Genomic DNA, 15362 nt, shown 5'->3' with positions numbered 1-15362 from the left:
GGTCATGGGCATCTTACCCAGCATCTTAACCACAAGGCTACATGCCCACTTGCAGATTCCAGATTCAGTTTAAATGAGGAAAAATTTGAATTAGTCTCAGATTAATACTGTTATTACCTTGAAAAAGGACCCTTTCAATAGAAGTGGATAGAATATATCATGCTAGTAAAAGAATGTAGTGGGAGTATTGAGGAAGTGTATTGAGCTGAATTGTTTCTGTTGTGTTCTGTTCATTCTTTTGTGCTCATCAAGTGCTGCCATTTACAGTTGTGCATTCTTCCTGAACACCTGCTGTCAAACGCATCAAGTCTTTTCTTGCACAGTGCTGCGGGTTTTTACAGAACTGAGCAAGCCCAACATTAGACAGATAGCCTACGACTGATTGATTTACTTGTTTTAATACAAACACATGCCCAGATGTTGACATACAGAAATCCTTTTTAACAGAATTAGTTTTCAAAGAACAAAGAGTATGGTAACCCTAGCACCTAATCCTGTGCCTGGCACATAGTAGATACTCAGCAAATGTTTGTGGAATTGAAACTGGTATGTGAAGCTTCAAATTGAGCACTAGAAAACCCCTCAACTCTGGAGGGAACTGAAGATCTCTAGTAGGTAGCATGTAAATGGACATGTGTTACAAGCTTCCACAGCAGCTGAAAAGTGAGCTCATAGCATATTGTAAGATCTAGGTTTTAATTTGAGAGCATTGTTCTCTTTGCAGAAAAATTAGATATCTTTTTCAAGGAAATTTTGTTCTTTATCTTCCTTTGCACAATGGGGAGGCATTGTCAAAAGAACAAAATATCAAATAATAATAAGTTGAAAGCATTGAACATTTCTACTTCAGAGCCATCTCTTAAATCGTCCTTTTCAGGTTCATGGCCTCTGCTGTTACTCATGTTCTAATTTAGGGCCCCAAGACTGTATTGGCTTCCAAACTGGAAGTTGTGCTTCATTCCTGTGCTTCCTCCATGCTGCTGCCTGGGCCCTTTACTTTTTTTGCATAGAAATGGAGCCTCTCCCTTACCTCATTAAAATGCTTCCACAATTTCTTATGAGATGAGGCCAGCCATACCTGTTATCAGTGATGACACCTAAGGATTTTTTCTTTGTGTACCTCCATATTTTTATGTCGCAAAATAACAGTGCCTGCTAAACTTTTATAGCATGTCACACATAGGATGATAACCAGATAAAATTGCCTCTGGCTACCTCAAGTCTCTGGCTTCTCCGGGCTTGCCAGCCCTCCTGACTGCTGCTGGGTTAAAAACATCTTTAAGGACACTGTTCATCCATTTTCAGTCAGACTGCTAGGAGTGTGTACCCTCCATTGTGGCCACAGTTACCCTATTGCCCTCCCAGGAAGTGGTTTGTACATTCTGCACCTCTCTTGACACAAAGTATTCCTTCTTCTGTTTTCTCACTTTCTTTCACCTGGTGAATTTTCTCCTCCTTGTCCTCTAAGCCCAGCCTACTTGGATCAGGGAAATGTTCCCAGATTTTTAAAGATTTGATGTTTTCTGTTTCCCATCAAAGTCTTATCTTACATCAGTTAATCTTGACTCTTGGAAATTCGGTTGTAATAATTTTAAGTTTAAGACATTTTCTGTGGCACCAGTAATAACTTGATTTAAAAAAAATAAATAAAATACAATTGTCATTTCTTTGGCTTTTTTCAAAGTAGTTTCTTTCCTATGTAAATTATATTGTCCAAGGGTTCAGACATGGTCATATGAAAATGACTATTGGGGTAGGCGTTTAGCCTAGCACTTGAGATACCCACATCTCAGATCAGAGTGCCTAAATTCATTCCCCAGCTCTGTCTTTGTGAATCCAGCATCCAGTTAATGCACATCCTGAAAGGTAGCAGTGGTGGTCCACGTGATTGAGTTCCTGGCTCCTGGCTTCAGTGCCAGCCCAGGGCATTGAAGGCATCTGAGGAGTGAATCAGTGAATGGGAACTCACTTGATTTTTTTTTTATGCAAATAATATATGTGAGGTATGTGTTTGTAACAGTACAAATATATGTCACTACTACTCAGTTACACTCCAGAGTTTAAACATCTCAGTTTATTTCTAATGGAAAGGCTTACTAAGCTAAAGCCTATAAGTAAATAATTATGAAGAAATTTAAATTATTCAAACATATAACTAATAAGTGATCTAGAATTTTAATCTCATTAGGCTGATTCCTTTACCCTCACTTTTAACCTTATATGCCAAATTATAAACTTAAAATCCATTCATATACTCACAAGAGTCGTAATTTCTATAAAAGAGAAGACTTTAAGGGTGAGGCTTGAACAAGAGGTGGAGCTTGCCTGACAAGCAGGTTAAAATCATTGTGAGCAGGGAAGCAAAAGGTGGCATGATAAGTTTGGCTAAGAGAGGAGAGTTAACTGAAATCATCGAGGCCTGGTTAGCATGCTTCAACTTGGACTTGTTCCTCTGAGGTGCAATTACATGGTTAGAAAATAGAAGTTAGAATATTTGTCATTGGAATGACTGATATGGCTAAAGAGAGGAAGGAGAGGGAAAGAATAAGACTCCAAGCAGAAAAAAAAAAAACTAGCAAGGCAGTTATGATATTCTAGACAAGAGATTATGTTGACTTGACTTCACTGAGTAAACATTTATTGAGTGCCTTGTGTGTGCCAGGGCTGAGCTCACTGTGTTGAATAAAATGAATACAATTCCTGCTATTGCATACAGCTTACAATCTTTTGAGAGATGGTAAACAAATATACAAAAATGTAACAAAGAAGAGTGGGTAGAAGTGACAGTTTCAAGAGAAATTTAAAAGGTAATGTTAACCATGCCTGTTCATCAGTTCAATTTAGAAGAGAGAGAGAGATGCCTAAAATAAATCCAAGATTTCTTTTAAATAAATTAGAACTGTTACGAAGAACCCGGCTTTCTCCCTGGTTCATGAAACTTTTTTTCCATGAATCATGATTCACTGATATGTTTTTGTTAACGTGTAAAGGCTCCATGCTTGCTTTTCTTTTCCTAGAGGAAGGCACTCCCTGCATTTCACATACACACCCTTGTTGATCATTTAAATGAATGTGAGCCAATGGGGCCTGATTTTTCAAAGTGTCTGTTTTAATACTACAATCTCAAGCATATATTCCTGTGCTAATTACATAATAGTCGAACATTTGATGGAATATGAAATTTCATGTATTGAATTTTGAAATATATAAGGAAGAAAATCAGCCATATTAAAGAGGTTGGATGCATAAGACTCCTTCATGTGGCATATTGGAAATATTTTGAGTCATTTATGTAAAGATTTGAAGAAAAGAGTACTGGTTTTGTAATAAACTAAATGTGTTTTCAGTAATAATCATGTAATACCAGCCATGGGCTTTTTGTTGTGTAAGAATGACAGAGACTACTACAGGAATCCTAGAACTGGGGGCTAGAAGAGCCAATTAAAAGATAATCTACGGCCGGCGCCGCGGCTCACTAGGCTAATCCTCCACCTAGCGGCGCCGGCACACCGGGTTCTAGTCCCGGTCGGGGTGCCGGATTCTGTCCCGGTTGCCCCTCTTCCAGGCCAGCTCTCTGCTGTGGCTCGGGAGTGCAGTGGAGGATGGCCCAGGTGCTTGGGCCCTGCACCCCATGGGAGACCAGGAAAAGCACCTGGCTCCTGGCTCCTGCCATTGGATCAGTGCGGTGCGCCGGCCGCGGCAGCCATTGGAGAGTGAACCAACGGCAAGGGAAGACCTTTCTCTCTGTCTCTCTCTCTCTCACTGTCCACTCTGCCTGTAAAAAAAAAAAAAAAAAAAAAAAAAAAAAAAAAGATAATCTAGTACTATCTTTCTTATCTGGTCACCCACACAGATTCCAGGTGAAGTCCTTGGAATTATTTGAAAAAGTGTATGTGTGTGAGTTTGTATGTGTTTTTATTATATGTAGGGGAATTCTTGTCAGATGCAGGTAGGCCTCTGATTAAAGATCCAACTTTATTTTCACGCATGAGGTTACTGAAGGTTGTTGAAAGTGGAGAGACTGGAGGAAATCTTGGAATAAGTTCTCAAAAAGGCGGATTGCCCCATGATTTATTTTTAGATATTGTTTTAATGAAGAGGCCACAGTATCCGATGTGACCTTGGCGCCAGAAGAGTTCAGAGTATTAGCCTTGGCTTGTTTTTTCATTGAATTGTCATGTGGTAAGTTTAAAATAACATAACATGCCATCATTCAGAATAAGTTCTTCTACCCTAATATCCCAGAACAGTATTTTTAAAGAAATTCTAGGAAGGGTGTTAACTCATTCAGAGTTCTACAGGAAGGAAGGCTCCTTGCTACTATTTTTTAAACATAACTTTCACTGACAAGATCGGGCCAGAAAAAGCCCAGCTGGCTGTGGGCCCAGACAATGTTATAATCACTGAAGTGTACTCAACCTTCCCTGCCCCAGGACAGCTCCAGCCGGGGAGGAAAAGCACAGATGTATGCTGAGTGTTCCAGTGACTTAGCTGACGTGTATGCTCTACATCCTTTGCTGTTGTTCTTTCAACTGTACGAAAGGAAATTTTAAAATAGTTTAGATTTTAGAGTTTCTTAAAGGGTAAAAAGGGTAACGTCAGCTTAAAAAAATAACCAAGTTATTCATATCTTTATTTCTAGTAATTAAAATAGGGCCTAGTACATAGTAGAAAATAAATATATTTTCTTTTGGTGAAAGAATTATTTGACTTTGTTTTATTCATATTTCAGAATGAGAATTTTTTCATTTGTCTTTGATAATAAGTGTTGAACTGGCAGAATAGTAAAATAAAAAGGATTTCATTCAACATTCAGAAACCCTAGATAGTATCTTATTTCCTTTTTTTAAAACATTTATTTATTTATTTGAAAGTCAGAGTTACACAGAGAGAGGAGAAGCAGAGAGGGGATGGGAGTAGGGTAAGGTCTTCCACATCTGCTGGTTCACTCCCCAACCAGCCACATGGCCAGAACTGTGCCAATCCAAAGCCAGGAGCCAGGAGCCTCCTCCAAGTCTCCCATGCACATGCAGGGGCCTAAGGACTTTGGTCATCTTCCACTACTTTCCCAGGCCATGCAGAGAGCTGGATTGGCAGTGGAGCAGCCAGGACTAGAACTGGCACCCATATGAGATGCTGGCACCACAGGAGGCAGCTTTACCTGCCATGCCACAGTGCCGGCCCCTATTTAGTGGTCTTAAATCTCTTTGTCTTTGTCTTATTAGGGATATGCACATTCTTTGGGGAGATATTAAATGAGACTCAGTGTATGAAAAGTGCTTTAAATATTCTTTAGGACCTTGTAAACATTAATATTGTTTATCCTTCTCACCGCTTTTAATAGCCTGAAAATACTGTTTTCTTGAATCTACTAATTTCGTATATCCAATTTAGGTAGGATAGAAGTGATACTCATAATTGAAATGAAGTTTTGACATCTTTGATAAAATATGTTTTGGGGCTGGCGCTGTGGTGTAGCAGGTGAAGCTGCCACCTGCGGTGCCAGCATCCCATATGGGAGCCAGTTCAAATGCCAGCTGCTCCACTTCCGATCCAGTTCTCTGCTATGGCCTGGGAAAGCAGCAGAAGATGGCCCAAGTCCTTGGGCCCCTGCACCCATGTGGGAGACCTGGAAGAAGCTCCTGGCTCCTGGCTTCAAATCAGCACAGCTTCAACCATTGTGGACAGTTAGGGAGTGAACCAGCGGATGGAAGACCTCTCTGTCTCTCTCTGCCTCTCCTTCTCTCTGTGTAACTCTGACTTCCAATTAATAAATAAATCTTTAAAAAAATAAAAAAAAATATGTTTCAAGGAAGCTAGTGATGTGTCATTGCTCCCTAAATGAATTAATGTTAGAAGTGAATAGTCTACTAATTATCAAATCATTCATTTTGAAACAAAGGAAATATATTTGCTATATATTTTCCTTTTTTTTTTTTTTTTTTTGCTTACTAATTTGTATAACTTAAGAGCTAACAGAAATTTGGTAGATACTCACCATATTCCAGGTGTTAAAATAATTACCTTTTTTTTTTTTTTTTTTTGACAGGCAGAGTTAGAGAGAGAGAGAGACAGGTCTTTCTTTTTCTGTTGGTTCACCCCCCAAGTGGCCGATACTGCGGGCGTGTGCGGCTGGCGCACTACACCGATCTGAAGCCAGGAGCCAGGTCCTTCCTCCTGGTCTCCCATGCAAGTGCAGGGCCCAAGGACCTGGGCCATCCTCCACTGCACTCCTGGGCCACAGCAGAGAGCTGGACTGGAAGAGGAGCAACCAGGACAAAATCTGGCGCTCTGACTGGGACTAGAACCCAGGGTGCCAGCCCCGCAGGTGGAGGATTAGCCCAGTGAGCAGCGGCGCCGGCCAAAATAATTACAAAAAGTATACAGCAGCATTTTCCAAGATAGAAGTGGAACATTAGCTTTCGAGATGATAGATGATCCATGATCAGAATTTGAGAAATTGTGATAGAATTTCTACATACTGTAGCCCTTTCTTGGAGATTTTTTTTAAGTTTTGGATGTATTATTTACTATTTTATTAGGATAGTTTAAATCTAGATACTAATTCCTGAATATTTTCTTCTTTTTCAAGGAAACCTTTTATTTAAAGAACACAAATGTCATGCATTTCATAGGTACAACTTTAGGAATATAGTGATTCTTCCCACCGTACCCACCCTCCAACCCACAGTTCCACTCCTCCCTCTCCCATTCCCAGTCCTATTCTCTTCTAAGATCTATTTTCAATTAACTTTATACACAGAAGACCAACTCTGTACTTAAAGAGTTTAACAGTTTGCACACAAAAAAACACCTGTTCCTCAACAATCAACAAGTGCTGTTAAAAGTCATTGCATCTTGTTTCTCTCTCTCTCTCTCTCTCACCTATCCACTCTGTAAAAAAAAAAAAAAAAAAAAAAAGGCCGGCGCTGTGGCTCAATAGGCTAATCCTCTTCCTGTGGCGCCGGCACACTGGGTTCTAGTCCTGGTCAGGGCACCAAATTCTGTCCTGGTTGCCCCTCTTCCAGGCCGGCTCTCTGCTATGGCCCAGGAGTGCAGTGGAGGATGGCCCAGGTCCCTTGGGCCCTGCACCCGCATGGGAGACCAGGAGAAGCACCTGGCTCCTGGCTTCAGATCAACACAGTGCACTGGCCACAGTGGCCATTGGAGGGTGAACCAATGGCAGAAAGGAAGACCTTTCTCTCTGTCTCTCTCTCTCACTATCCACTCTGCCTGTTAAAAAAAAAAAAAAAGTCATTGCATCTTGAAGTTAATTTCACTTTTTTTATGAGAAGCTTAATTAACTTTAAAGAAGAACCCAACAATGATACATTTTTTGCAAGCACTTAGACACAACTATAACTTATGAGACATAAGACTATCTTCCAACTAATACATTAAAAGAAAGTAAGTCCTCGATAACAAGTTTTATCATTAATTAAGGAGCACCTAAGAAAATAAGCAATGGAGTTGGACACTTAGGCATAGCTAAAACTTATGAGACATAAAAATATCCTCTACTTAATACACTAAAATGCAATAAATCTTTGAGAACAAGTTTTACTGTTAACTCTTATAAGACAACTTTTTGAGGACAGAGGTCCTGTATGGGAAGATAGTGCACCGTGAGTCCTGTTGTTAATTTAGCAGTTAACACTCTGACGTATGGTGTCAGTGATTACCAAGGCTCTTGACATGAGCTGCAGAGCCTATGGAAGCCTTTTTTTTTTTTTTTTTTTGGACAGGCAGAGTGGACAGTGAGAGAGAAAGAGAGAAAGGTCTTCCTTTGCCGTTGGTTCACCCTCCAATGGCCGCCGCGGCTGGCGCGCTGCGGCCGGCGCACTGCGCCGATCCGATGGCAGGAGCCAGGAGCCAGGTGCTTTTCCTGGTCTCCCATGGGGTGCAGGGCCCAAGCACCTGGGCCATCCTCCACTGCACTCCCGGGCCACAGCAGAGAGCTGGCCTGGAAGAGGGGCAACCGGGAGAGAATCCGGCGCCCCAACCGGGACTAGAACCCGGTGTGCCGGCGTCGCTAGGCGGAGGATTAGCCTAGTGAGCCGCGGCGCCGGCGGAAGCCTTTTGAATCCACAAACTTCATCAGTATTTAGACAAGGCCATAAGCAAAGTGGAAGTTCTCACCTCCCTTTATAGAAAAATTCCTCCTTCTTTAATGACCATTTCTTTCCACTGAGAACTCACCCACTGAGATCCTTCCTTTAAGACATTTTTTGCCACAGTGTCTTGGCTTTCCATGGCTGAAATGCTCTTGAGGGCTTTTCAGCCAGAGCAAAATGCCTTAAGGGCTGAATGTGAGGTCAGAGTGCTGCTTAAAGTGATTGTCATTATATGAGACTGCTGTGTGGACTGCTCCCCATGTTGGAGCACTCACTCTTCTTTAATTATATATATTACTATTACGAGACACTTAATCCTGTCTATATGATCACTTTAACACTTAAGATGGCATTTTTATCACCCAGATTAAAGGGACTTGGGATCCCATGGCAAGATTTTAAACTGTACTCTTAGAAGTAAGTCCTTAGAAATGTATGCAGAACTATACAGCTTTACAGTTACAAACTTCATATACTTCATAATTACAACTTTAGGAACATGGTGATTCTTTTCACCATGCCCACCCTCCCACTCATGTCCAACCTGACTTCCTCCTCCCTCTCTTACTCCCACTCTTATTTTTTACTGAGATCTATTTTCAGTTAACTTCATACACATAAAATTAACTCTGTGTTAAGTAAAGAGTTCAACAAATAGTATAAAAAATGTTCCTTACTGTCAATACAAGGGCTGTTCAAGTCATTCCTTCTCAAAATGTTAATTTTACTTCTACAGATTACCTTTTAGATGCTCTGTTAGTTATTACAGGTCAAGGAGTACATGTGTTATTTGTCCCTTTGGAACTGAGTTATACTTATCACTAAGTATAATGTTTTCCAGATTCATCCATTTTATTGCAAAAGACTGGATTTCATTTTTTAACCACTGTGTAGTATTCCATGGTGTCCATATCCCATAATTTCTTTATCCAGTCTTCAGTTGATGGGTGGGTTGATTCCATGTCTTAGCTATTGTGAATTGAGCCACAATAAACATGGGGGTACAGATAAATCTTTAATTTACTGATTTCATTTCCCTTGGGTATATTCCCAGGAGTGGGATGGCAGAGTTAAAAGGTAGGTCTATATTCAGATTTCTGAGGTGTGTCCATATTGTCTTCTATATATAGTGGCATTACCAGTTGACATTCCCACCAACAGTGAGATCAGGGTAACTTTTCCCCTGCATCCTTGCTAGCATTTGTTGTTATTTTTCTTGTTGTTGTTGTTTCGCATTTCCCTGATGGCTAGTGATCCTGAACATTTTTTCATGTGTCTATTCAGCATTTGGGTTTCCTCTTTTGAAAAATGCCTGTTTAAGTCCTTTTCCCATTTCTTCACTGGGTTGTTTGTTTTTTGTTGTTGTTGAGTTTCTTGATATCTTCATATATTCTGGTTATTAATCCTCTGTCAGTTGTATAGCTTGCAAATAATTTCTCTCATTCTGTCAGTTGCCTTTTCACTTTCCTGAGTGTTTCTTTTGCAATACAGAAGCTTCTCAATTCGATGTAATCCCATTTGTGAATTTTGGCTTTGATTGCTTGTGCCTCTGGGGTCTTTTCCAAGAAGTCTTTGCCTATGCAAATGTTTTGCTTGTTTTCTCCAATATTTTCTAATAATTTGATGATGTCTGATCATAGAATTTAGTCTTTAATCCACTTTGATTGGATTTTGTTTAAGGTGTAAGGTATGGGTCTTACTTTATATTTCTGCATGTGGAGATCCAGTCCTTGCTTCAGGGATTGGTTTTAGCTCCTGTGTCAAAAATAATTTGGTTATAGATGTTTGGATTGATTTCTGGCAATTCTCTTCTGTCCCATTGGTCTATCCTTCTGTTTTTGTACCAGTACCAGGCTGTTTTAATTATAACTGCCTTTAAATTTGATATTGTGATGCCTCTGGCTTTGTTGTATAAAATTGCTTTAGCTCTTCCAGTTCTCCTGTGTTTCTATATGAATTTCAGCATCAGTTTTTCTATATCTGAGAAGAATGTCCTTGGTATTTTGATTGGCATTGCATTGAATCTGTAAATTGCTTTTGGTAGTGTGGACATTTTGATGATACTGATTCTTGGAGTTCATGAACATGGAAGATTTTTTCCACTTTTGTTGTGTTGTCTTCTATTTCTTTCTTTAATGTTTTGTAATTGTCATTGTAGAGATCTTTGACATCCTTGCTTAAATTTATTCCAAGGTATTTGGTATTTTTTGGTAGCTATTATGAATGGGATTGATCTTAGAAGTTATTTCTCAGATCGGGCATTATCTGTGTATACAAAGACTGTTGAATTTTGTGTGTTGATTTTATGTTTTTCTACTTTACCGAACTGTTCTATGATTTGCAATAGTCTCTTAGTGGAGTCTTTTGGATCCCCAATATATAGAATCATGTCATCTGTAAATAGGGATAGTTCGCTTCCTCCTTCCCAATTTGTATCCCTTTGATTTATTTTTCTTGCCTAATGGCTCTGGCTAGAACTTTTTGAGTGTGTCAGTAGTTTGTTCTTTTTTATTGTTGAGTAATGTTCCATTATATATTTTGTGTGTATATTCTTAAATTGGTAGACATTTGAATCATAGATAGTTTGAAGCTTTTGTGAATAGAGCTGCTATAAGCATCCATGTACAAGCCTTTGTGTAGGTAATATGTTTTTGTAACTCTTGTGTAAATACTAGAATAGAATAGTTATTATAGATTTATATATTTGACTTTTTAAGAAACTACCAAATAGCTTTACAAATTAGTTGTGCTACTTTGTTTCCATTGACAATATATTAAAGTTCTAATTGCTCCATATCTGTTCAGGTTTTGGTATTGTCAGTATCCTTAATTTTAATCATTCTTATGACTGCGTAATAATGTTTCAACTATGTTTTAAATTTGTATTGATATGTTGATTAGTGATTTTGAGCATCCTTTAATGTACTAACTAAACATATAGCTTCCTTTCTGAGGTATCTTCAGATTTTTTACATACTTACTATTGGATTCTTTTCTCATTGAACCGTAAGGGTTCTTTATATATTGCAGGTACAAATCCTCTTTTCATATTATATTGTAATATTTTGTCTAAGCCTTTGGCTTGCTTTTTTTCTTTTTAAAAGTATGTTTTGAAGAGAATTTTTCATTATAATTTTTAGAATGAGCAATTGATCAATTTTTTAAAGATTTATTTATTTATTTGAAAGGCAGTTTTTGAGAGAGATGGATATCGTCCATCCACTGGTTCACTCCCCAAAAGGTCACAATGGCCAAGGCTGGACCAATCTGAAGCCAGGAGCCGGGAGCTTTTTCCAGGTCTCCCACATGGGTGCAAAGCCCCAAGCTTTTGAGCCATCCTCCACTGCTTTTCCCAGACCATCAGCAAAGAACTGGATCAGAAGGGGAGCAAGCTGAGACTTGAACTGGGGGTGCCCACATTGGATGCCAGCACTGTAGGCACTCTGTGCCACAACTGCAGTCCCAATCAGGTTTTTATTTTATACTTAATTTTTGGCATTAGCTCTTACCTTGAGATTTAGAAGTTAATTTTTGAATATGGTATGAAGTTAGAATCTGTGTTCTTTTTTTCACATATGGTAATATGGGAGCATCATTTCTTTAAAAACTTTCTTTACTATGTGCCTTAAAAATTCAAAATCTTTGTGGATTCCTCTTATTCTGTTCTTCAGCCTACAGTTTTATCATCTAGATACTTTTACACTGTAGCATTATATCTTTTGAAATCAAGTATGGGGCTGGTGCTGTGGCATGGTAAAGCCACCGCCTGCAGTATGGGCATCCCAGATGGTCACCAGTTCAAGTCCCAGCTGCTCCGCTTCCAACCCATCTCCCTGCTAATGTGCCTGGGAAAGCAGCAGAAGATGGCTCAACTCTTTGGGCACATGTACTCATGTGGAAGACCCTGAAGAAGTCCCTGGCTCTTGGCTGCTGGCTGCTGGCTCCTGGCTTCAGATCGGCACAGCTCTGGCCATTGTGACCATTTGGGGAGTGAACCAGCAGATGCAAGATCAATATCTCTCTCTCTTTCTCTCTCTCTCTCTCTCTCTCTCTCTCTGTCTCTCTTTCTGCCTCTACCTTTTTGTAACTCTGCTTTTTAAATAAAATAAATAGATCTTTTTTTAAAAAAATCAAGTAATATCTTTCAAGGTTTTTTTTCTAAAATTGCTGTCATTATTCTGTCATTTGAAATCCATATAAATTTTATAGTAAGCTTACCAGTTTCCATTAAAAATTTTTGTGGAATTTTTATTGGAATTTCATGGAATCTATAGTTAAATTTGAAAAGAATGAATATCTTAATAATATTCAGTCTCATTATCTATGAAAAATGGTATGCTTCTGTATTCATGTAGGCTTTGGTTAATGTCAACTGTGCTCTGTACTTTTCAGTGAGAAGTTCTGTTAATTTTCCTCTCAATTTGTTTTGAATTTTTTAATGAATTTTCTTAAAGGAAGTTTTGCTGTTTAGTATATAAAATATAATTGCTTTTATAAAAATATTAAACATATATTGTGATCTTACTAGTGCTTGTTTTATGGATTCCTTAGGATTTCCAGGTGCACATAAGCAATTATATCTTCTGTAATTGAACACAGTTTTGCTTTTCTTCTCTTCCAACTTCTAACCTTCTTTTCCTCCATTGTTGCCTCATTGGAAAGTCTACTACCTCTATTACAATGTTCAGTAGAAGTTGTGAGTTATTACATTGTTCTTAGTCAGAAAATACTCATTATTTAACATTAAACATGATAGTGGCTCTAGGTTTTTAGTAGATCCCATTTATCATATTGAAGAAGTTCCTTTCTATTCCTAGTTAGCTGGAATTTTTCATGATTAGTGGACATTGAGTTTTGTCAAATACCTTTTCTGCATGTATGTGTTTTTTGATTTTCCATTGCTATAATGAAATGTGTAATTTGTAAAGAAAAATGTTTAATTAGTAACAGTTTTAAAGTCTTAGAGACCATATATTCAACCTTTGGTTCAGAACTAATGATGGGTCACATAATGGCAGGAATTGCATGCGAGAACAAGAGATCACATGTCAAGATGAGAAGCCATAGAACAGGAATGGGCCAGATTTGCTATTTTTCTAACAACACACTCTCTCAAAACTAACCAGGTCCCATGAGAAATATGTAATCCCTTCCAGGGGCAGTGCCTCCAATCACTCAATTACCTAGTCAGTAGGCTCCATTCCTGAAAGGTCTTGCTACCTCTTAATACCACCACATTGGGGATCAAGCTTCTACCACATGAACACTTGGACGATAAACTGCATGCAGCTATAGCAATATTAAAATGATCATGTAGGTTCTCTACTTTATTCTGTTGATATGATGAATTATACACTTTAGATATTTGAATCTTAAACCAACTTTGCATCCCTAGGGTAACCCTGAATTGATTATGATGATTTGTCAATCTTATATATTGTTAGATTGTATTTGCCAATATTTGTAAGTGATCTTTGTTCTGTGTTTAGTGGGATTGGTGTGTAATTTTCATCTCTTGTAATATATTTTTGTTAGATTTTGGAGTTAATATGTTGACCTTGTAAAACAACTTGAGAAGTATTCCTTTTCTGTGTTTCAAAATGGTTGTCTAATTTTTGATGTTACTCCTTTTTTTTTTTTTTTTTTTTGGTAAGCTTGAACTTTTCTTATTGGGAAAGTTGGTCATAATGTGATTGAATTTTTTAATGAATTCAGTTAAATTTTTAAGAAAAAATATAAGATGAAGACTTTCATTTGTGTTGATTTTAATAAATGTACTTTCTTTTACTTTTTTTAACGATTGATTTATTTATTTGAAAGTCAGAGTTATACAGAGAGAGGGGAAGCAGAGAGAGAGAGAGAGAGAGAGAGAGAGAGAGAGAGATATCTTCCATCCAATGGTTCACTCCCCAATTGGCCGCAACGGCCAGAGCTGCGCCAATCAGAAGGCAGGAGCCAGGAGCTTCTTCTGGGTCTTCCACGCAGGTGCAGGGGCCCAAGGACTTGGGACATCTTGTACTGCTTTCCCAGGCCACAGCAGAGAGTTGGATCGGAAGTGGAGCAGCCAGGTCCCGAACCGGCGCCCATATGGGATGCCAGCACTTCAGGCCAGGGAGTTAACTCGCTGTGGATTTTCTAAGTAATTTACTTTCATTGTTGAATTTATCATTACTAAGTTGGTCATAATATTTTTTACCATCTGTATGATCTGGAGTAATAACTCTTCTTTCATTTCTGATGTTAATGATGGGACTCCTCTTTCATATTCAGTCTAGCTCTACCCTTTGTTTCTGGTTTTTTTTTTTTTCAAACTTTTATTTAGTAAATATAATTTTCCAAAGTACAGTTTATGGATTACAATGGCTTTTTCCCCCCATAACTTCCCTCCCACCCGCACCCCTCCCATCTCCCGCTCCCTCTCCCATTTCATTCACATCAAGATTCATTTACAATTAGCTTTATATACAGCAAATCAATTTAGCATATATTAAGTAAAGATTTCAACAGTTTGCACCCACACAGAAACACAAAGTGTAAAATACTATTTGAGTACTAGTTATAGCATTAATTAAACACCTAAGAGTAATTGTGTATTAATTACAGAGTTCAACCAATAGTTTTAAGTAGAACATAAAAAATACTAAAAGGGTAAAGTATTAAGTTCTTTTTTTTCTTTTTTTTGTTTGTTATATAGTTATTTTTTTATTTAATAAATGTGAATTTACAAAGTGCAACTTTTGTATTGTTGTGGCTTCCCCCCCGCCAACCTCCCTCCCTCCCATGGCCCTCCCCTCTCCCACTCCCTCTCCCATCCCTCCCTTCATCGAGTTTCATTTTCAATTACCTTCATATACTGAAGATCAACTTAGTATATGCTAAGCAAGGATTTCAACAGGCTGCACTCACACAGCCACACAAGGTATAGGGTATTGTTCAACTAGTAGTGTTGTTTTTAAGTTTCATAGTAGAACACATTAAGGACAGAGATCCTACATGGGGAGCATGTACCCAGTGACTCCCGTTGTTGATTTAACAATTGGCACACTTATTTATGAAGTCAGCAATCACCAGAGACTCTTGCTATGAGCTGTCTAGGCTATGGAAGCCCCTTGAGTTCACCGACTCTGAACTTGTTTAGTCAAGGCTGTATCACAGTGGAGGTTCCTTCCTCCCTTCAGAGAAAGGTGCCTCTCTCCTTGATGGCCTGTTCCTTCTGCTGGGGTCTTGTTCACTAGGATCTTTCATTTA

General features: G+C 38.6%; 1 protein-coding gene across 6 annotated transcripts in view; it reads left to right on the top strand.

Annotated features, from left to right (window-relative positions):
- AFG2A (AAA ATPase AFG2A) overlaps nucleotides 1-15362 on the top strand; it is a 307467-nt gene that overhangs the window by 236392 nt on the left and 55713 nt on the right. The window lies entirely within an intron of this gene.

Source organism: Oryctolagus cuniculus, chromosome 8 (genome assembly GCF_051225735.1).
Source record: "Oryctolagus cuniculus isolate XC-2025 breed Fujian yellow rabbit chromosome 8, ASM5122573v1, whole genome shotgun sequence".
Taxonomy (NCBI): domain Eukaryota; kingdom Metazoa; phylum Chordata; class Mammalia; order Lagomorpha; family Leporidae; genus Oryctolagus; species Oryctolagus cuniculus.
The sequence above is the reverse complement of the archived record's forward strand: the minus strand, read 5'-3'. Positions and strand labels throughout refer to the sequence as shown.